The sequence below is a fragment of the Harmonia axyridis genome, chromosome 1 (genome assembly GCF_914767665.1).
Source record: "Harmonia axyridis chromosome 1, icHarAxyr1.1, whole genome shotgun sequence".
Lineage (NCBI taxonomy): Eukaryota > Metazoa > Arthropoda > Insecta > Coleoptera > Coccinellidae > Harmonia > Harmonia axyridis.
The window spans coordinates 17,613,957-17,636,045 of NC_059501.1; the positions used below are offsets into that span (position 1 = coordinate 17,613,957).

At 35.3% G+C, this 22,089-nt stretch overlaps 1 protein-coding gene across 1 annotated transcript in view; it reads left to right on the plus strand.

Moving 5' to 3' along the window:
• Positions 1–22,089, plus strand: part of LOC123671043 (microtubule-associated protein futsch) — a 184,802-nt gene that overhangs the window by 139,244 nt on the left and 23,469 nt on the right. The gene's annotated exons all lie outside the window — the stretch shown is intronic.

Below are 22,089 nucleotides of genomic sequence, written 5' to 3' on the forward strand. Positions count from 1 at the left end.
TGTGCAAACTGGTCATGGAAAATCTCATGAGAAGGTTATGGTGCTGCAACTGTAGCTGTGGTGACCATTTGACTGATCTTTGTTAATCGTTAATGGCATACTTTTCGCTTGACAATGTAGGATTTGGTCAATATACATTATTATTATTAAATGATTTGATTTATTTTGAAATATAGTCGTATTTTTTCATATCAATGAATTGATGAGTATTATTTCTTCTTTTCTACGAATCTTTCGATTGAGAATATTAATTCATGCACTTAAACCGGGGGCTATCAATAAGCTCCTTCAGTTTCGCATCATGTAAAACAATGAATTGGGAAATTTACCTATTATATTCGGTTGTTATTTCAGCCTGAAATCACACAATGTTTATATTCCATCGGTTCAAAACAAAGTGGTCGAATAATTCAATTTACTGAACCTTCAATAATTCAACAACAACAAACAATCCCATCAGATGCAAATCCTTTTATGCAGCGCTTTTTCATGTTCATTTATCTCAATTTACGCGTATGGGAGTGATTGGAAGTCCAACAGAATTAGAATCATTCAGTTTAATCAAAGCATTTATTTGATAACATAAAATCACATTGAAATTTACTGAAAATTAATTCAACTCAACTTCAGATCTATTTTAGTGACTATATTTCAGAAAAACAATAAAAGATCATAATCGTGTGTATAGCTTTCGATTTATGATCAAAGCGATGTTCATTTCAGCCCTTATGTTTGATAGATACTCCACCAAAACATGAATTCCTAGTACATACCTACTCTACTATGAATTCAAGTTTTGGTGCAGTATTCATCAAACATAAGGGGTAAATTGAACTTGTTTTGAACTACATAATTCAACACAAGTGAAACAATGTTGGAGGTACCCTAACTCCTCCATAATAACGCAAACTATGCATTGATATGGATGGCATTAGATCAGCCGAAGAAGTCTCATTCAAGGAATTCTAGGAAATGAACATAATTCAGTAAATTTAGTTTCCAACAGATCGATTCAACATTTCCATCCAACATAATATGTCCTGTTTTGTCTGAGTAATCTGTACAACATAATGCCTAGATGTCTGCACGATGTGATACACTGATGAAACCACATAATCGATTCTATTAAAAGCACCAAAACACAATAGAGTGATTGCTCATTTGGACCTCGGCATTCAAGCTTAAACGAAACCAAGACTTTGAACGAAGAAATTGTAGACAATTCAGTCCATTCTCCGAAAAATATTCTGTGGTTTAGAGGTAACATCCTTGACCATTTTTTAGGGTGTATTTTTTAGCTGACAACCGAATTGAGTTAAAAAAAAATCGAAAAAACCGACATTTGGGCGAAATAATAGACCGATATCTACTTGGAACTTGCGCGTAAAAGAATGAAGGTTGTTTAAGATAAATGTAGAGGCGAGAATATTTATTTATAATATATGTGCAGAAGGCGTTGATATTCTTCCGCGAGTTCTTAAAAAAACGAATGTTTGAATGAGTCTTCTTTACTAGTGTATTCTATATTATTTTCTCTTATGCACTGAATTCTTCTTCAAGATATCATTCAGTGGTTTTTAAATTTGAAAATGTTAGTTGACAAAACTGTTAATAATAAATAGGTCCGTAACAGGAGAGATCCGAATACCAACATATAATAATAAAAGATAACCAGGAAATATGTGTCACTCTGAAATATTCTCGTACCATTTTGCTCTACAAGATAAGGCAGCTGAAAGGATTTGTCACAGAATTAGAGAATATCAGATAATTAGAGAATATCAGACATCGAATCCATAATCAACCAGTGACTGAATTGGTGATAAAATAATTAGGTATGCCCACACTTTGATTGTGTTCGTAGTTGATAGCTCATCAGAAACACAACAATACGCAATACACAACAATGTTAAAAGCTCATTAAGGGTTTCTCAAACGCTAATTGATAATAACAAAGGTCTTTATTAAAGATCAAATGGATGTCAAATCCTCAACTAATCGATAGTTGTCTGGATATAAACTTGCATAATGAATAAAATGAGGGGAGCACTGACATGAAATCAGGAGCTTTTGAACACTCGTTAATTCATGCGCCAACTTTGCCTTTGGTGACCACGTAATTATATACATATAGTTTGTGGTATACTATTGTTAGATATGTAGAGCATATGCATATAGTTTGGAATTTTCGTTCTGCCAAATGCCAACTGTGGAAATGGTACTGACAACGTTTTCAATACGAAATCTTGCAATACAATTCATGTGTAGAAATAAAATGATTGGCGAGAAAAAATTCCAAACTATATAAAGGGTGTTTTTTTCGAGGTATATAACTTTAAGTTGGCATTATTGTTCAAGATGGCTACCGATTTAACAGCTGTCAAGTGATTTACTCTCAGTTTGGTTTGGCAATTCATCATGAATAGTAAGGCGTAGATTCGTCGAATGGGCCCAAAATGAGATTGCCGTTGTTCCCGATTTTCATAAGCGAATTTTGTTTAGCGATGAAGCGCACTTCTGGTTGAATGGCTACGTCAACAAACAAAACTGCCACATTTGGAGTGAAGCTAATCCTCAAGTGTATGTCGAAACACCGTTACATCCAGAAAAACTGACTGTTTGCTGCGCTTTATGGGCGGGTGGAATCATTGGTCCGTACTTCTTCAAAAACGATGATAGCCAGAACGTTACAGTCAATGGTGATCGGTATAGAGCCTTGATTACTAACTTTTTCATTCCTGAATTGAACAACCATGATGTCCAGGAGCTGTGGTTCCAACAAGACGGCGCAACATATCACACATCTTGTGCCACAATCGATTTATTGAAAGACACGTTTGGTGACCGCCTAATTTCACGTTTTGGACCTGTGAATTGGCCTCCAAGATCTTGTGATTTAACACCGCTAGACTACTTTCTGTGGGGCTATGTAAAGTCATTGGTCTATGCGGATAAGCCACAAACCCTTGACCATTTGGAAGACAACATTCGCCGTGTTATTGCCGATATACGGCCACAAATGTTGAAAAAAGTCATCGAAAATTGGACGTCCAGATTGGACTACATCCTAGCCAGCCGTGGCGGTCATCTGCCAGAAATCATATTTAAAATGTAATGCCACAAGATTATCTTGCGGATAAATAAAATTCATGTCAATCGAATAATCAATCGTTGTTTTATTGCAATTTAAAGTTCTATAGCTCTAAAAAACCACCCTTTATATGCAATTTATGAGCTTTCAGGTTAAGTAAGGAGCTTTTGAGCGCTTGTTCGTTCATGATCTACAGATCATATAGCATACTAATACCTATACATATTACTCCAAGGGAGTAATAAGCAATAATGAATGAACTCCTGACCTCAATACAGTCCTTCTCTTATCGCTTTTAGGGCATATTTAAATCAATTTGTGAGATGAATTCGATTCATTATAGTGATCATAAAGAACGTAGATGGGGATTTTGGAACTTATTCTGATCTCTGTCGGATTGGCCTGAAAAATATCCCTCGGTAAAACTCACCCATTTCGAAAGGTTCAATCAACTGGCCATTTCCAGGTTCTCTGACATGCAGGTCAGGGTATTCCCCCAGAGACCATTTGCGTAACATATATATCTCTATACTGAAAACTGTTTCTACCTGCGAATTCCGGTATTCGAGCCCATGTTTTATGTAGCGAAATTCAGATCCATGAGAATAGAAGTAATTTCGTAGGTTTATTGGTTTAGGTGGAGTGGTTGGATTCTACCCTGGCTTGGAATACTAATTCGAGTCAGAAGTTGTTAGATACAGGTTCAAACGAATTGAAGTGAGTTGTTAGGGTGTGTAATTTGAGTTGGTATGTAGTACGGGAAAATATATGCTCAGCTAACGATTTCGGAGTGGACCAACTGCTCGTTTCGGTGATGCTCAAGCATTCACTTTGCGGTTAAAATATCGTATTTCGTAGTATCATAAAATTTTCATATTTTTTTCAATTTCATGAAATTCATAGTAAGCAATTTTTTTTGGAATTTGAATCACTCATTCTTAATTATATGGTGTTCGGTGAATTCCAGTCTAGAGATACAATCTATGACCGTAAAGCCTCTGATGCCTACTTCAGTTGTAGACGAAAAATTAAGTGAAAAACAGACTTAATCAAAAATAAAAAAACCAGAATCATCTACTGACAAATAAAGGCACGATGCAGCCTCAAACAGTCAAAAGTGACCATAGACTTATTATCTTCTGTTTATTGATTAATAATATATCAAGTCTGTTGTGAGGCACTGACTCTGACAGTGAGAACCTTACAATTCCAGTGCAGTTTATAGCGTTTGTTTTCCAAGATGGTCTTCAGTCAGGACATGTAGTATGGCCCTTTTTCAGAATGTGTAAGTCCTAATGTAGGCTTGGTTAATCGATCGTCTAGAGGTATGATTCGATTACCTGACCTTTCGTCTTTTTCTCCGTGACTTTGTTGGATTTGTAATAATTAATAATAATGTAAACTCAGTAATGAGAAGATCCTAATTACTGAATTTCGTCTTTAACTGTAGTTTAATTACTCGAAACGTCTTCGTTGATCACGTCTTCGTCGTACTTCAAGTTTTCGGTCGTCTCGTCTCTGATTTGTTCGCGACTCGTCTTAATCTAGTCCGCGAACGGTCTTTACGTCGTACGTCTTAAGTTGACCGACCGAACTTGTTCTGTCTCCCGTCTTAGACTTAACTTCAACTTTACCCGTCTTCGGCTTAATTTGAACTGTACTCTCTACCGATTGGAACTACCCTGTCTCGAATATCGACCTCCCTTCTTTCGGTTTGACCACACCCTTAGAGAAAGTACCATCCCCTAGTCCAATAAGAGCTTTGTCGTACCGCCCACAAAGATCTTCGCGGATTCCTGGAAATCGAATATTCTGGAAGGACTAGAAACTGATACACAGATGTAACACATCTGGTACAACCGTCTTGTTCTCGAACTTTCCCAACCCCAGTAAGTCTCTTAAGATTTACAACCGACATGACACATCTTCGACACCCCGAAGAATTACACATCCTTTTTACATTATGTACAATAACAATTCTTTCCCTGTAAATTCATTGAAAATGTCATGCTCTTGACACTTGAAGAAACTAATAGGTCTCCAAGCATCCGGTTGACCATCTCAATTAGTTACAGGGAACAATAACTGGATCCTACATTTATGGTTTCCAATTCTTAGTGGAAATTCTTCCTTACTGCATCGTGTCCTTCATTTCCTGCAAACTTTTGACATCCATCCGTAATTATGTTATTTCGTTTCCTTTATAATATGTTTGCAATAATTCCTCGTTGAGATCACTTGATCTTGGATGGCTAAAAGAAAACCTTTTGTTTTTGGATACTCTCCACCTGATGTGAACCAATAGATCGATGCTTCAATGTCGACATGATCTTGTTTTCCATATAGGGGCTTCCCCCATTTTTACAGTTTTTCTGGTGTTGTTTGTATGAAGCATTCTCCTTATGCAGTTGTGAAAGTAGTGATTCGACTGATTCAAACAATGTTTGGTAGACTTCTGACGTAGTTTATTTGTCTATGTAGTATATTCTTGGTCTTTCTCTTTACCCATGATGTCTGGTAAATCCCTGTCTCCTATATGATTCGGCAGTGTACTGTTTTGGTCCATTATACCAAAAGAGTATGTTAAGATTGAACATGCCTATGTATTGATGACTTTCGTCATGTTCTTGCTGTAGGGCTTGTTTATAAAATGTTTCTGATTTTCATAATAAAGTCAGTCTTTGAGTCTTCCATCATTCTTTGATTCATCGGTTTTGTTTCATTCCAAGGTAATTCTAAAGATCGTTCGATTTCTTTGCTGCTATCTCTTGTCAATTGAATCCGCAATCTGTTCAACTTGAATTCTTCCTCGAAGTATGCTGAGAATTATAATACACTTCTCCAGTCAGAAAACCATACTTACATCCATTCTACTATTTTCGAGACTATTTTGACCATAGTTTGCAGATGCAGTTTAGAATCATTCATGTAGCAGATAATTGAAGGTGGTAGTATTGCTGTTGACTCGAATGTTGAAAGAAAGGCACTTTATTATAACTATTATTATTTCGTAAACGAATGAACAGATTTTTCTCATTAGAGATCAAACCTCAAACGTTTTCAAAGAAAAACCTCACAATGCCTAGATTTGTCGACAAAAGGAAAACGCACTCTGTTCTTCACAATAAGCGCGCAAAAAAAACAACAATCATCAAGCCTCTAGACGAGGACTTCGCTTAATTCGAAACAATTTTCTTTACTCTCTTCATACAGAGAACTCGCAACAAGACTCTAAGCCGATCAGCGAAGAATGGAACACGCTGAAAGCTGAAGTTTCATGTCCAAACTCGCAACCGAACTTGATTTTTGCTGCGATAAGAGACGCTGGCATATTAGAGTGGTCCCGTTCGAGAAGGCACTCAATGCAAGTGCGGCAGGGACGGGGTTTTGGGAAATCGATGGCCTAAACCCTTTACGAAACAAGTGAAAATAAGAGGAAAAAAGCCTCCTTCAGGAACTGCGCCAAGGTATTGATTCAGCTTGAATTTCCCGACGAAAAGTTGGGTAGAGACGCGGTGAAATTTTGTGAGTAATTCAACTGGAGTTATCGCCATCGGGGAGTCTGGTTTTCGCTTCTGGAACTAGAGCAATAAATTGTATGGGTGTGCGATGGAAGATGTGAGAGGATAGGAAAGTAAACTAGAAGAGTAAATCGTTATCGTATCATCAATTATTATGATTTTTTTATGTTTTTTGTTTCAACATAATGTAAAAGCAAATAAAAATTTTTTCAGTCTTTAATAAAACATTAGTTATAGTATATCCAAAGCCAGAATGATTTGAATATACAAGGGTTGTCCAAGTTTCCAGCAATTTATTAGGAGACACGATATTTATTGCCAACATTTCTTTTGAGTAAACCTTGGTGTCATTTCTGAAACCACAATATGTAGATTTGGTTGTTTCTATTAGCTTATATATTTCACGCTTCACCGCTTGCCGATTTGATTACTTTCATTGGCTGTAACTGTGACTCCTTTATTTTCTTTCTAATGATTCGCATAGACCAATGCGGTATGTAGATCAATAAAAGGAACATTTTTACTCTTTTTTTTCTGGATAAACTATATTCAAATTCACTTGAATAGGCCAAAAAATTTCTCATATTCCAGAGTTTTCCAAGTTTATTAGGTAGCAGTTGAATATATCCCGGTATGTTAGTTGATCATCATATGAAATATGTAACGGGTGTTTTTTTCGCGGTATATAACTTTAAATTGGCATTACTGTTCAAGATGGCGACCGATTTAACAGCTGTTAAGTGATTTATTCTCAGTTTGGTTTGGCAATTCATCATGAATAAATTCACGCCTGACAACGCTTGCAAATAGTGCAATTTTATTTCTAAAATAATGATTCTGTGCGGAATACGTATCGCGCACTACGTCCATCAGCGATGAAGCGCACTTCTGGTTGAATGGCTATGTCAACAAACAAAACTGCCGCATTTGGAGTGAAGCTAATCCTCAAGTGTAGTTCGAAACACCTTTATATCCTGAAAAACTGACTGTTTGGTGCGCTTTATGGGCTGGTGGAATCATTGGTCCGTACTTCTTCAAAAACAATGATGGCCAGAATATACAGTCAATGGTGATCGGTATAGAGCCATGATTACTAACTTTTTCATTCCTGAATTGAACAACCATGATGTCCAGGAGCTGTGGTTCCAACAAGACGGCGCAACATGTCACACAGCTCGTGCCACAATCGATTTATTGAAAGACACGTTCGGTGACCGCCTAATTTCACGTTTTGGACCTGTGAATTGGCCTCCAAGATCTTGTGATTTAACACCGCTAGACTACTTTCTGTGGGGCTATGTAAAGTCATCGGTCTATGCAGATAAGCCACAAACCCTTGACCATTTGGAAGACAACATTCGCCGTGTTATTGTCGATATACGGCCACAAAAGTTGGAAAAAGTCATCGAAAATTGGACCTCCAGATTGGACCACATCCGAGCCAGCTGTGGCGGTCATATGCCAGAAATCATATTTAAAATGTAATGCCACAAAATTATCTTGCGGATAAATAAAATTCATGACAATCGAATAATCCATCGTTGTTTTATTGCAATTTTAAGTTCTATAGCTCTAAAAAAACACCCTTTAGTAGGTATGTGTCGATTTGGTCACTTTTATTGCCCGGAATAGTACAATTTGTGATATTTGTTCTCATATTTTCAATTGGATCGGGAATTTTTAAGAGCTTTCAAAGGAAATTCAATCTAACATCGACAAAGTATTTTACAGGCATCGAGAAAATGAAAGAGGTTTTCAGTGATTTCGACGAAATAGAAAAACACTGAAAATAAATTAATATTTTGCGATCACCAGATTTTCTTCTAAATGTTCTCTGATAATCTTAGTTTACTCCCATCCCGATCTAAGATCTGCCCCAGCGTTGACAAGAAATGTTGCTGTTGATCTTCTCGTACAATGGCCATTGTACAAACTTGAATTTTGAATAAGATATTTAGCCATTTTCTCAGGTAATTTAGAATGGACGTCTGTGGTATACAAAGAATCTTCTGTGTTTAGTATGTGAGAGTCGGAAGATTGAATATTTTTCAAATAATTTCATAGAGTCAATGTCACTATTAGATGGAACTGCAAAATATCTACATGTGAATTTTGTATTTGAAATAGTGACATTAATTTTGTTTTTCATAATCTCGGCATGATCTGTAGACATTTTGACCAACTCATTAGATCGATAAGGGCCTACATGAATGAATTGCTTGACTTCTTCTCTCGTGAAAATTTAGCTCAGGCATAGTTGTGATGAGTCAGCAAATAAAAGATTCCCTAGATTCCTTTAGAACGGACTGTTCAAATTAATTTTTATTATATTTTCAATGTGCATATAAACAAGAAACTTTAAAGTGTCGTATTTCGATATATCACGGTTCAATCCGTTAAGAGGCCTAATTTGGTATAATAAGTAGAGCCTATAGAAATTTCTCTATAATTTTAAATTTACAGAATCCATCGAAAATAAATTCTACATTTAGAGTTGAAATGATGATTTCAAGTTTCATGCAAGAACCAGAGATAATTTAACAGGATTTAAAAAAAAATGATATTTGGATTACGATAAATTGACGTGATCATATAGAACCATATTACAAGCTTCATGCTAATTTTTATGTTGATTGGTTGATAAGAACCATAAAAAATTCAAATAAAACGGATATTTACAATGATTACAGATTCGACAGAATTTTGCGTGTAAGTGTACAATAATGATACTCAGAAGATCCGAGCAGTATATCGAAAAAAATTAGCGAATATTTCCGTATCAATAGATTTAAATTCAGTTAGTTAGTCTCCGAAGTTCATGCCGTATTTCAGGAGGACCAAATTATTATTATCTATCTCGACTAGGTTACCTATCTGCTATAAGTGAATTATAAAACGTTTTCTTCAATGTTTCACCCTTTAAATTTCGAGGAAAAACAATATAGACTTGATTGTACGAAATTGCCTCCAAGTTTCACCCTACATTTTGATTTCCCTCAACTAAATCTATTTACCCTTCATAGTGCTTCTTCGTATCCCATCTCCCCACTCTGCCGCTTTCTACATTAAGATTTATAGCTGCACTCACGAAATGAAAAACAGAATTCTGTACCAACTCAAACATCCATCTATATTAATTTGAATATTATATAAGACAGGAAATCTGATCCTCACATTTTTTTTTCTGGAACCCATAAAACAATTCTCAGTCTCCCGAGATGTCCGCTTTATGTATATCCTGAGAAAAGTGATCCTAATATAATAACGCCAACAAGGCATCATAGTTTATTCAATAAAAGTCGATGTGAGTTAGGATGGATCGAAAGGAAAAAAGACATTTGCATATGCTGGAACTAAGCAGACTACTCGAAATATTCCTGTGAAATCCCCTTTGGTGAGATATTCTACGCTTCGAGTTCTCAGAAGGGGATTTCTTATGATCAATAACAAAACAAGTTCTGAGAACTTTAAGATGACCCGATATGAGGGAACTTTTATTCTTCGAAAGAAGATGAATATTACATACGGTTTCCTTTTTTTGGCGCTCGTTCCTCGAGCAGAGCGCTATAACACTTCCCCCAATGGGAACCTGACCTAACCATGCAGTCTTGTATTGATATCATTTGAGAAAAGTCCTTCAAAACCGACGTAGGTATTCATAGTATCAGCCAGATATCTACCTAATATTTATACCTATTTATATTGGGATCTCATCTATACCGATTGTACAAATCTAACAAATCAAAGATCGTAAAAATCGATCTAGCAGTTTTTAGTTATAAATGATGTCACACTTCACTCAACAATTCCCAAGACTTACAAGTCATAACACATTTTTTCTTAAAAATTTGAGTTCATTCGTCATAATTGATATATGTATTCCAACGCTCTTTTAATTTTTCAATTCCTTCTCTGTAGAAAGATTCTCCTTTGCTTTCAAAATAGGTTTCAATCTCGGCAATCACCTCTTCATTAAAGCTAAATTTATTTCCTGGAGCACATTCTAACCATTGTTGGAGCTGAGTCTGACTAGCAGTTATCAAGCCATTGATGAATGTTAGGAATTCATGAATTTTCAGACGGAAATAACCTCAAATGATTAGATAGACGACTAACTAATGAAAAATCCATACTTACAATAACTTTCGAAAGTAACCTGAACTTTCACCTGCTTTGAGATATTAATGTAGGTATGTTTGGAATTCCTTAATGGTCAAATATATCTAATACATAGTTTCAACATTAAAACTATTGATTCATCATAACGTTACTATTGTTGCACATTTGTATTGAACTGTTTGTTGATTGTTTCAGATCCCAAAGCAAAAAAATTGATTTGCAGTTATATTTGAGCCCTCATTCAAAGAAACAGATCGCTGTACATTTTTGAGAACTGCAACGGTGGCGGAGTGTATAAATGACACTAGGTATTTATTGTATTTCAATTTTGAAGGGGAACGTCAAATGCAAATGACAACGGCAACGTCAAGTTTATAAATCCAGATTTAGTTCGTTAACTGGCATAATTCGACCAGAGGTTCCGTAAATATGATGCCGTTCGAAATTTTTGTTTTTCTGGTATTTACAGGGCCGGCGTTAGGGGTTAAATAGTAAAGCGACCGTTTTTGACGATCTATTTGAGAGGCGGCAATTCGGCGGAGTTTGCTGGCCGCCTTTTCATATTTCATCCTTGATTCTTAAAAACAACAGAAGTTTGTTTTGCTCTGGTGCATTTGTCAATATTTCCCACAATAAAAATCTCCAAACTGCCTTTACTAAGCGAAACACATGCTTGTAATTCCAATTAGTTTTCGAAGAAATACTGAAACTTTCCATGCCCTACCTCCCTTTGTATATTATGGTCTGTAAGGTCATTATTATTCGCTGAGAGGGGAAATTATAAATCATGGTGTAAAATTCGTAGTTTTTCCAAAAAATCAATTAAAAATAAAAATTGAAATATGACATGAACTTTCTCAAAATACAGTTCTGAAGAAAGTGACCGAAATACCTGATTCATATCAATGCGTTTCTCGATTTTTTCGATTTGAAACTTTGTCAACGAATCTTCAAAATCAGCTAACATAGTTCAATTACCGCACTTGAAATCATATGATAAAATTTCAGCAGAAGATCAAAGGAGGCGTTCGCGAGAAATTGTGAGAAACAATAATCAGAGGTTGCAATTAACGGGCATTGAATTGAAAGTGGCTGGGTCGGTTTAATTACTAAGCAATAGAAAGTTCGCAACTTCGAGAACTCCATTTCAGTACGGGAAGCATGGGGACCCTAGGGGTCTAACCACAAATTGATGGGGAGTATAATGGAAAATATAAGTGAGACATGATTGCTAATTTTCCACCACTGCCGAATCAACACGAATTCTGTTCGCGTCTACGAAGCAGATTCTCATTCGTATATTTGAATTGAATAAAATTATATTATCAATTCACAGTATGTAAAATATTCAGGGATATGATAGTGCAGGTCATTTACCACAAAAAATGTTCTTGGAGCTTCCCTTGAACTCATGGTTTATAAGATATTCATGTTTGAAACTTTTCACTTGCAAGGGACAATCAAATACTTATTAAAAAACTCCATATTTTCAATTTTTCGCTATTTTCTCGCAATTGGTGCTTGTGAGGTATAAAGTGATCTGAAGAAACTCATAATTATCAGTTTCTTCAGATCAAATGATTTTAATCATTTGAGCTTGCCATTCTATTTTTTAATTCATATGCAGGGTGTTACATTGAAAAGATTCTAACTTTGGTCTATACAATACAAGAATCTCTAGCTGAAGAGTAAAAGATTGGCAAATTTTGAAAATTGAAAAAATAGTGATATCGAAAAAAAAATATATATCTGCTAATAACCGCTATAGATAAATCCGCTAATAATGATGATAGTGCTCTGAAATTAAAACATTATAGAGCCCTTTTTTCACGTACAATCCAGATGATCGCCCTTGTAATAGATAGTTCTATTTTTCTGTGCTCATCAATAGTTGAAACCATAGAAATATTGAGACTCTTAGATGAAAAAAGGTTTTTGACCATTTTCTACTATTTATATTGATACAAATCATACGATGTTGTATATTTTTGAAATCAGTAAAAATTAAGCTTCCTAAAAATGGCACAGAAATCTAATGTTTCCATTTGAAAAAACATAGCTCTGGGTCATAGCTTCGTGATTAAAAATCCTGCTTAAAAGACGAGCAAGTTAATGGCTTACGTAGAAGTGCTGATTTCAGAGCTCTGTCATCGGTATCAGCGAAGATATAAACTTTTTCGATATCGTCATTTTTCCAATTTTCTCTCTAACTCGAAAATATAAGAAGGTGGCCAAAAATGAATACTACTCTTGTTAGTTTCTCAGAAAAAAAGAACGAGAATGGAGTATCATATTTTGTCTATCTCCGCTGATTTGAAACTTCTAGTGCTAAAACAATCTAAATTTGCCCATCCTGTTTACTTCTTATTTCGATAAGCACGAAGAACTCAAGAACGTCTATTCATCAGAGGAAATCACAATGAAATTTCAATTTTATACAAAAAAAAAGAGTTTCCCAAACAAAGTTTCATTTTGATAGCGTAACCGAAACCATAAAAAATTTAAAGAGAATATAGAAAAAAATTCAAAGAATATATTATAATGATACTCGAAATAAATAGGATTGACTTTTGCTCTCAACTCCCATATGAATATGAAATCATTTCCGAATCTACTAATAGCATTTAACTTGAATCGATGAGTTTATTGGTCTATTATCAAGTTTTGTAAAACCCTTACTATTTCCATTCTATTCAGGAAAAACAGTTCAACATAGAGTGCGTATGGTCAATGGAAGTGAAATTAATGATTGGATAAGCTCTAGCCATTATCAGTAATACCCCAAGTATTGAATAAAGCCTCTAAGACTTCAATCACCGTTAAATCAGAGTTTCAAACTTCGATGGAGTTCTGTTCAGAACTGATAATGAAGTTGAAAATGAGAGAAAACCGATTGGTCGTAATAATTTTTCCCATTAACGTTCCCACCAGAAACTTTGGGATGGGTAATTATATTTGGTGCAGATTCAAGTTTAGGATAAACTTTGGTTTGTGTGGATGAAGGGGTTTCCAACAATTCGCCAAGAAAGTTGCTGAAATTATGCATCGCATAGTTTTAAATGGAACCGCCGGCTGTGTGCATAGTCGAGGATAATTTGGATGCGATAGTGTAACCAAACGATGAAGAACTGATCCTTGTGTGAAATTATGTTTGTTTTTATGTTTTCTATCCCGACTCTCTTGGAACCTAGGCCGCTGTGAAAGCTTCCATCAGAAGTTAGAAGACTAGCGGTTGTGTTCTGTGACTTTGTTTCTGTGTCCCATCGCCAATTCGGGCTCAGCACTGTTGAAGTGTTACCCATAACAGTACCTGCAACTAGTAATTTTTTTTCCTACAACTGATATACCAAGTAGCCTATATCTCATAGCTTACTGAATTTCATAACTATGTATTACTCATACTGTGAGAGATATTTTTTCCCACGGCATTTTGCTGACACCACGCTTGTTAGTCCAATGAAATTGAGCCGAATCCCATTTTAAATCTGGTACATTACTTGTATTATTGAAATTTGTACAGTTGTAGAAATAGTAAGGACAAAGAAACTGCAACACCCAGAAAAATCTGTTTAAATTTGAATTTTTTTTTGTGAAACATAGATAATACAGCTAGGAGTAAATGATTGAATCGGAGAAAAAAATCGTGCAGGTTTTTTCATCTAAACAATTTTTGTTACTTAAATATTGTAGTCGTTTTTTGCATGTTTTTTGAATTTCACAACAAATCAGCTTTTCGAGGTGATCCAAAGTCGATGTTTAGTCGTTGTTAAAATGCCTAAAGCACGTGTACGCGGAATTTATCACCAGCTAAGTAAATTTGAAACAGGCGAATATTTTTCTGTCAATTTTGCTCCTATATAAGATTCCGAAAACCTCTGTACTCTTATCAGTTCAGAAATGTAGCCTGATGAAGCCACAGTGTGGCGAAACAATTGTTGCTAACAATTAAATAATATAGTGGAATTACTTCGTTCTATTTTAGTTATAATGAATTTCCGCCAAGTAAGGACCGAATCCATTAAATAGAAGCTAACTCTGTAAAATGCTTAAAATTAATATTGGATAACCTAACCTAACCTAAACTAACTCTGTAGAATGCTTAAAATTAATATTGGATAACCTAAGACCAGCGCCTGCTCAAGATTTTCTACCGTTCTATTTTTTATGGATTCAAATTTTAATCCAATAGATGATTTAGGATGAGTGGAATGTAACAATAAACGTGCTCAACTGAATTCTAATGAATAAATGATGAAATACCTATATGAATTAAGTTCAGGTTTCAGATTAGTAAATTTGATAAAAAAAATCAACAGTGAAATTCGTTTAAATTAAAAAAATTATTCAATTCGTTCTTTCAGTAAATGTAGATAATGTCGCCCTCCATTATTTGCCGCCCCTCCAATGTGGGCCCTGCAGTTTCAGGTTCCTAGCTCAGTTTCGATTTTAGAAAGAGCTTGAAAATTTGTTTTTTTTTGTTTAAGATGATCTAGTAAAGCAATCGGATGATGAGGATGAACCACTATCTAATTCAAATGCGCTCACGCCCAACACTAGTTAATTTGATATGAAAAATGAAGAATATTATAAAATAATGGAATGTCGTATGAAATAATAAAACTTCATATATTTCTTAAGATGTATAAGTTGGAATGAGTATAAGGTATAATGCGGACCTTTTATGGTTTTTGATGTTATTTAAATTTGTTGGTATTCCTTCCTATTGTTGCTGACTGAATTAAATATCATTTGGTACTTTGAATTTCTACACATGTGATTTTTGTTGATCAAGCTTGAACTGCCGCCCTTGAATTTTGCCGCCCTAGGCGACCGCCTACCCTGCCTACCCTCTAGCGACGGCCCTGAATAGTACAAGTTATGTACCTGATTCAAAATGGCCTTCGTTGATAGTACGCATTTCTAGCATTTCCATAGAAACGACTTTTTATAATGGAACATATGCATCCATGAATTGATTAGGTTCACGCAGATTTGGCAAGATGTTCTTGAGCCAAATTACGAGGTGCGCCCTCTCCCAGGAGTTTGGTATTTCGTCCCGAGATCGCTAGTGGAGTCTTCAGCTAGGCAATCCAGTGATCTCTGCCTAAGACACACTCTCTCACACCCTCGTGGAGATGTGACACTGCTGCCACGCGACTACCCCTATGAATCAGCCGAAGCCAATGTAAAGAGTGGCGAGATACTCATAACGCCATCTCTTGAGCAGACAGTGTGACTACACAGATGCCATAGCACGTTGACGAATTAAAGTTAAATTATCGCATTTCGGTAAATTATAAACAGCTTTCAACTAATTATGAAAATTGCAAATAAGAAATAAAACTACACCATCTTTTTAGCATAGAGCTCAGTACCTACTTTTCTGATGAAATCGACAAAACGTCCATCGACGAATTGGAAAAGGTGATTTTAAGTAAAGAAATACAATTCCATATGAAATTCAGAAGATACCCGAAAAAATTAAGATGAATTAGGAAAGCGGAGCGCCAAATTGTCTGGCGGCAGTTCTATAACGTAATAAATAAAAATAAATCATAACACTCCCAAACCCTTTCTACATCTCCATCGCCAATAACCCTTCACAATAAGCCTGAAAGGCCCCCCAAAAGCCACGTCCAAAATCTATAGCCTTACGAGATGAAGCTGTTCGATACTGATAGAAGGTCTTCAGATGAACGATAAACTGCCGACAAAATAATCCATCCTCCTGCCAAATAAGAGGACGCCGATATTGAAAAGGTACACAAAGTCGGACAAGCGAAATTGGAGTTCGTGCCAGAGCCGCCAGAGGCACAAAGGAGGAAGGCGAGTGGATAATGACAAAGGGTTGAAAGAAATTTGGCGTGAGAATGTTCTTGAAGGGGGCATCTCGAGATGTACATCCAGGGTGAAACCGGCGGAGTGAGCCAATTTTTCGCCCTTATCTCTTTCCGTTTGGAAGGGCCCGAATGCTAAATTGACCGTGAAATATTGATTGAGCAAGTATAGACAGTTCGGCTAGAAAATTTTCGGATTGTGCAGATTGGTTTGGGGGTGTGATTCGGAGTCACATGTTCAATTGAGCGTACGCGATAAGAATCTTTGTTCTGGCTCATTAGATGCACACATGGCAAAAATTTGGGGATGTTCTCTATAACTTTAAGAGCGAACACCACCACGTGACTGCTCAGTACAAAACGAAATTAAAGATATTACTTCTTACAAATCATTGATTTATATGAGGGTTATCACATAATTTCTTTAAACAATAATCTACATTGTAGAAAGTAAATATATTCAATTTGCGAATGAAGAAAAAATGGTAACTTTTCGTTCATTTCAAAAAAATTGATGATAAGTACAATGTACAAAAATCTTTACAAATTTAAAAGTATGACTTTTGTGAAAAAAATTATCGATGGTCGTACTGTGCTCGAAAAGAGAAAGAAGATGAGGTGAATGAACACTGTACAAAGTCATTGCAGGAGCGCTAGAGGAGAAATGAATGGGTACCAAAGTTTGACTGATACGCGAAAAGCCACGTGGTGGTAATCCCTCTCAAGCTTACATGCATGGGCACTTGTAGACAGCAATTCACCGTTTTGTGGAGTTTATTCTGTTTCAGCTTGAGGATTTCTCTTGGAAACATTTAATTTGTATGGTGTGAGGGGAAATGCTGACAAAAGGCTGAAATCCTTTATAGCGGATAGGAAATAGTAGAGCTATCTCGAAAAATAACTTAACAGTCAAATCCGACATATCAACACCTGCTGCAGGAGTATATCAAGCTAGTAGGTACACTTGGGTGTATATTATTCATATTACGAGTACATCTAAAGAACTTATTATTTCTGAGAATTCAAAGAATGGATGTGAGATATTTGAATCATACAAGTATTACATGCATGTAATAATTCCGGAATATCTCAGATTAAAGTACTTTTTAACCATCTAAGACGATGACTTTGTTATTTGCAAAATGAATGCACCCTAAAGCACGGCAATATCTCGCTTACTGATTTGGCGTATATTTTGGACTTTTTTCGTTACGATATTTTACACCTCTGGAAATTGTATCCTTGGAAGCACCGTAACGCCATTTTCTCAATGGCTTTCCAATATTTTTCTTGTCACTTTCTATTAACTGATTAGCTCTATATCCAATTACCACTCTAGTTTTTACACTTTTCAGAAAAAAAGTAAGCTTTCCTCACATTCTGCTATTACACGATATATCGTTCTCTGCAAAATATTTCCATATTCAAAACTATTTGAGTTTTAGTCATCTGTCAACTAAATTATTACCACTTTTTCTAAGCTTCAATTTACAAGCCTCTACGATGCAATCGATTTCGTAAATTGAACTGCCCTTAAAAGAAAAATCATTCTTCTTTTCAAAGATCATTTATGTTCTGATTTTTTTGAATGTTTGATACAGTTGAAATTTATGCCGAAACTTTTGAGACATGCGATATAAAATGAAAATGTATTCCTTACATTACTGTATGAAAATCAAAGGAGTGGAAGTCTCTCCAGTAAACAAATTGGAAACCAAAATTCAAAAGCATGAATTTCACAATTTCAGAAACTAAAATTCCCAATAGCAAACAAAAAATTTGAATAGGTTGATAGAGTTGATTGCAGACCTCCGCCCTCCTAGGCATGCTTGAAATTGATTTCTGCAATTGTTGGTATGCTATATTCTGCCAGGTTTCTTATAGAGCAACAAACAGTTGATCTTCTTTGTAGCATATCCCATGACAAAGTTGGGATTCCTTGGTCATCTGGAAAATTGGTTGTTCAGACTGCAGTGTGCGGCAGCCATTGTCATGGATGAAGGGGAAATCTTTCTGAATCAAAGCTGCATGTACAATAAAAAAAATTTTACAGAATCTGTAACATGTAACCCTGCATTCAGAAATTCTTCCAGCAAAACAAGATCTATTCTACCATGAAAATTGCCCTCCATACCATAACAATTGCAGCCGTGTACCAGTGAACTTCCTTCTACATGCTACAACCTTTCAACGTTTCCAGACGAAATACGATCTCTTTTTGAATATAGGTTTAGTCCAACCCTTGACTCATCAGTTATGAATTATTGAAATAGTATTTTCAATAAGATCATCATAATAATCATCATTCACCTTCCAGTGTGCTGTGTTTCGAAATTTATTTTTATTTACTACTTCTTTCAATTATATCGGATATTCTTCTATGAAATAATAAACCATACTGTTAAATTTGCAGAGCTTCCATTATACTGTTTGCTCTTGAGAAATAACTATGCAATCTCAAGAAAGGCTTTCTACTGAATTACCCACGGAAGGAATCGAGAAATGGATGCAATGCAATCTACTTCCAAGATGATAATTTGCGAATGTTTCGAGTCGAAATAGAATTGTATCATCCAATCAATTTCTATTTGTGTGATTTTCAAGTTCTTTGGTCTATCGGAAAATTTATAAAATCTTTAATTAAAACGAATTTTCAGTATATCGTTTTTGCTTCACTGTTTTCTGTATTCCAAAGATTGTAAAAATTCATTTTGATCATTTAAATATCCAATTGCAATAATAAAACTTCGGAATGGTCTTAACCACCCATAAATTTTCATTGCTCACGTTTCGGAAAGTACAGAATACAAAAATCGATAAAATAATACAACTGCCGTCCAGGTCCTTACTCGGAGCTATTGACATAAACTTATGTTCATAAATCAATTACTATAATTACTAAATTCAGAATGCAATTTTGAAGCTAAAATTCATGGAGTTTATGAGATTATGGAGTTTATGAGAAATTTTTCACATTGATAATTTGAAATAACCTATGACATTCACGAATTACCTTCGAAACTCAACGTTTTTTTATAAATTGAAAAATATATTTTCCAATGGCGCCGAACAGGCTACAAAGCATTAATGCTTTTGACATTTAATCGAAGCAACTGAGAGAAAACCGGAAAACATTCTGTGCTCGACCCCGAATTGTAAATTCAATTTTCTCTTACTTTTTGTGTCAGCATTAATTCGATAAAAAGTCTGCCTCTATTTCATTTATTGGGTAACAAATTAACTTCATCCTGAAATGCTGCAGAATATATTTAATTCTTGTATTGAATCCGGATACTTTCCGGCAGATGAGAGGTTCTCTATTGTAACCCCTCTACCCAAGGTCACAAATCCTGAAAGTTTGGCGTTGGGCTGATTTTCACTCCATGAGTGTGTCATCAGCTTTGTCGGAAGAACACGAGAAAGGAATTGTCACTGTCCAATGAGAGTCAGGTTCAGGAGTGGTTTCAGTACTACAACTCTTCTCTGAATATAACTGATGATATTTTACGATTTTTAGATAATGGTGTGGCAAAACAAATGCATACTCAAAAGAAGTAAGGTTAGAATTCATAAAACAACCTACGCCATAGAAACCTGTGCGGAAACAGAAAAAAACAAACAGAAGCTCAGAACGGTAGAAATGAAGATCTTGAGGACAATTTCGGGGGTAACATTGACAGACTAGCAAGTCAATAAGAGAAAGGTTAGGTATACAAGATGTTGTCAAGTGGAGTAGGCAAAGAAGGAGAAAATGGAGAGACCATGTTGATAGGATGGCGTCAAATAGAATTGCATACATCTGCAAACATGAACGACCCAATAGAAAAAGAAAAACCTGGCACCCACCAAAGAGATGGGGACAAAGGTGGTTTTCCCCATCTACTGAATAGAAGTCAAGGCCTAGCAAACAGGAAGAAGGACTTTGTTAAATTGAACTATTTCGTCTTGACAGAACTAACATTAAATTTTTTGAATCCAACCTTTTTTCACCCCGTCCTTGTTCTTGAAAGTAGAGCTTTTTGTATTATATTACATATACATTCACTCACAAAGTCTCAATTTCTTGATATTTCTCATAATATTTTCGGAAAATATTACAGCTGTTGCAATAATAATTGAGAAAGTTCTCGTTGAAATCATCCTCCACTGACGCTTCATGTGAAACTCGAGGCCTCAATATTTTTTATTTTTTCTACACCCTTTTGACGCATGTTGTTGTTATTTGGTATTATTTTGTCGATGAGTATTGCTGTCTTATATTACAATATAAGTTCTCTGCTCTTTTAGAGGAAAGTGTTTAATCAGTTAGATCCCAGTACATTTTAAGGCGTTCTTTCTCCAGGATGGTTTCCCGTTTGTATTTAAAGTAAGGCACTTTTTCACTCTGTATTACTCCTAATATAGTAATTTTAAGTTCCTCACAGACTACAAATCTGTCAATGTCAATACCAAAGCTGTATAGTCTACATATTCCAAAATATCCATTCATTATCACTATCCTAATAAAAAGAAGTGATATAAATTCAGCCATCTGAATTCTTTCTCCGAACTGAAGGAAAAACAATTAAAAAAATACCCAGACAAGTCCTTAATTACACTGCGAACAATTGGAAACAATGCGCTGAAACCAGTTTGTCCCAAATAATCATTTACATCGTTAATTGCTCGAATGGGACTTTCAGTGGCAGCTGCATTTAAATTAACAGCTAATTTGCTGTCCATTTGCATGGTATTCCGGATACATCATTAACAACTCTACTGAATTACTACCCCTACCACTGTCGAATATGAATGGCCATACCCTCTTGCCAATGCCGAACTCAGGAAATACGATGGTTCCAATTTTTAACCAAATTTATGAACAATTTAAAAATTTTTCTGGGTTCTTTTTCGAAATTTTGTCAACAAGAAATTTTGCGGAAAGATCGAAATTATAATTTTAGTTTTCGGTCTCCCGATCAGGTTTAGAGATTCACGGCTTGGCTTGATTTCAAGTCAAGCTTGAATCAAATAGTAGTTTTTCAATCTCAATATAAGTCAAGTATTTATTTATCAAGTACTTGAATCATATCAAGCTTCTTGATTTTTAGCATTCTTATTGTGTAGTATCACATCAATAAAAAATGATGAAATGAGAAGGAACCTTGCGAAAAAACTTCTATTTATCAAACTTATTGTATGAAAAAACCGAAAATATCAACTTTTTTGAAATAGAAACATGAATTTTTCGCGAAGCTTGAAAATATTATTTTTATCGATAAATAATGGTTTAACGTGTGTCTGAATGCCGTGAAATTAATTTTATATATTATTTCATCTTCATTCAAAATCTTGACTCCATCTGTTTTGTGGTTTAGGTAATTTTTTCGATCTTTTTTTGTTATTTCTGATCGCATCGTATATATTGGGGATTTTTCGACATTCTTCTTGAATTATCTATGTTTTTGATGTTGTAATCAACTTGAAATTTCATACAGAACATGCAAATGTTGTTTCATATCAACAACAAGAACTTACTAAG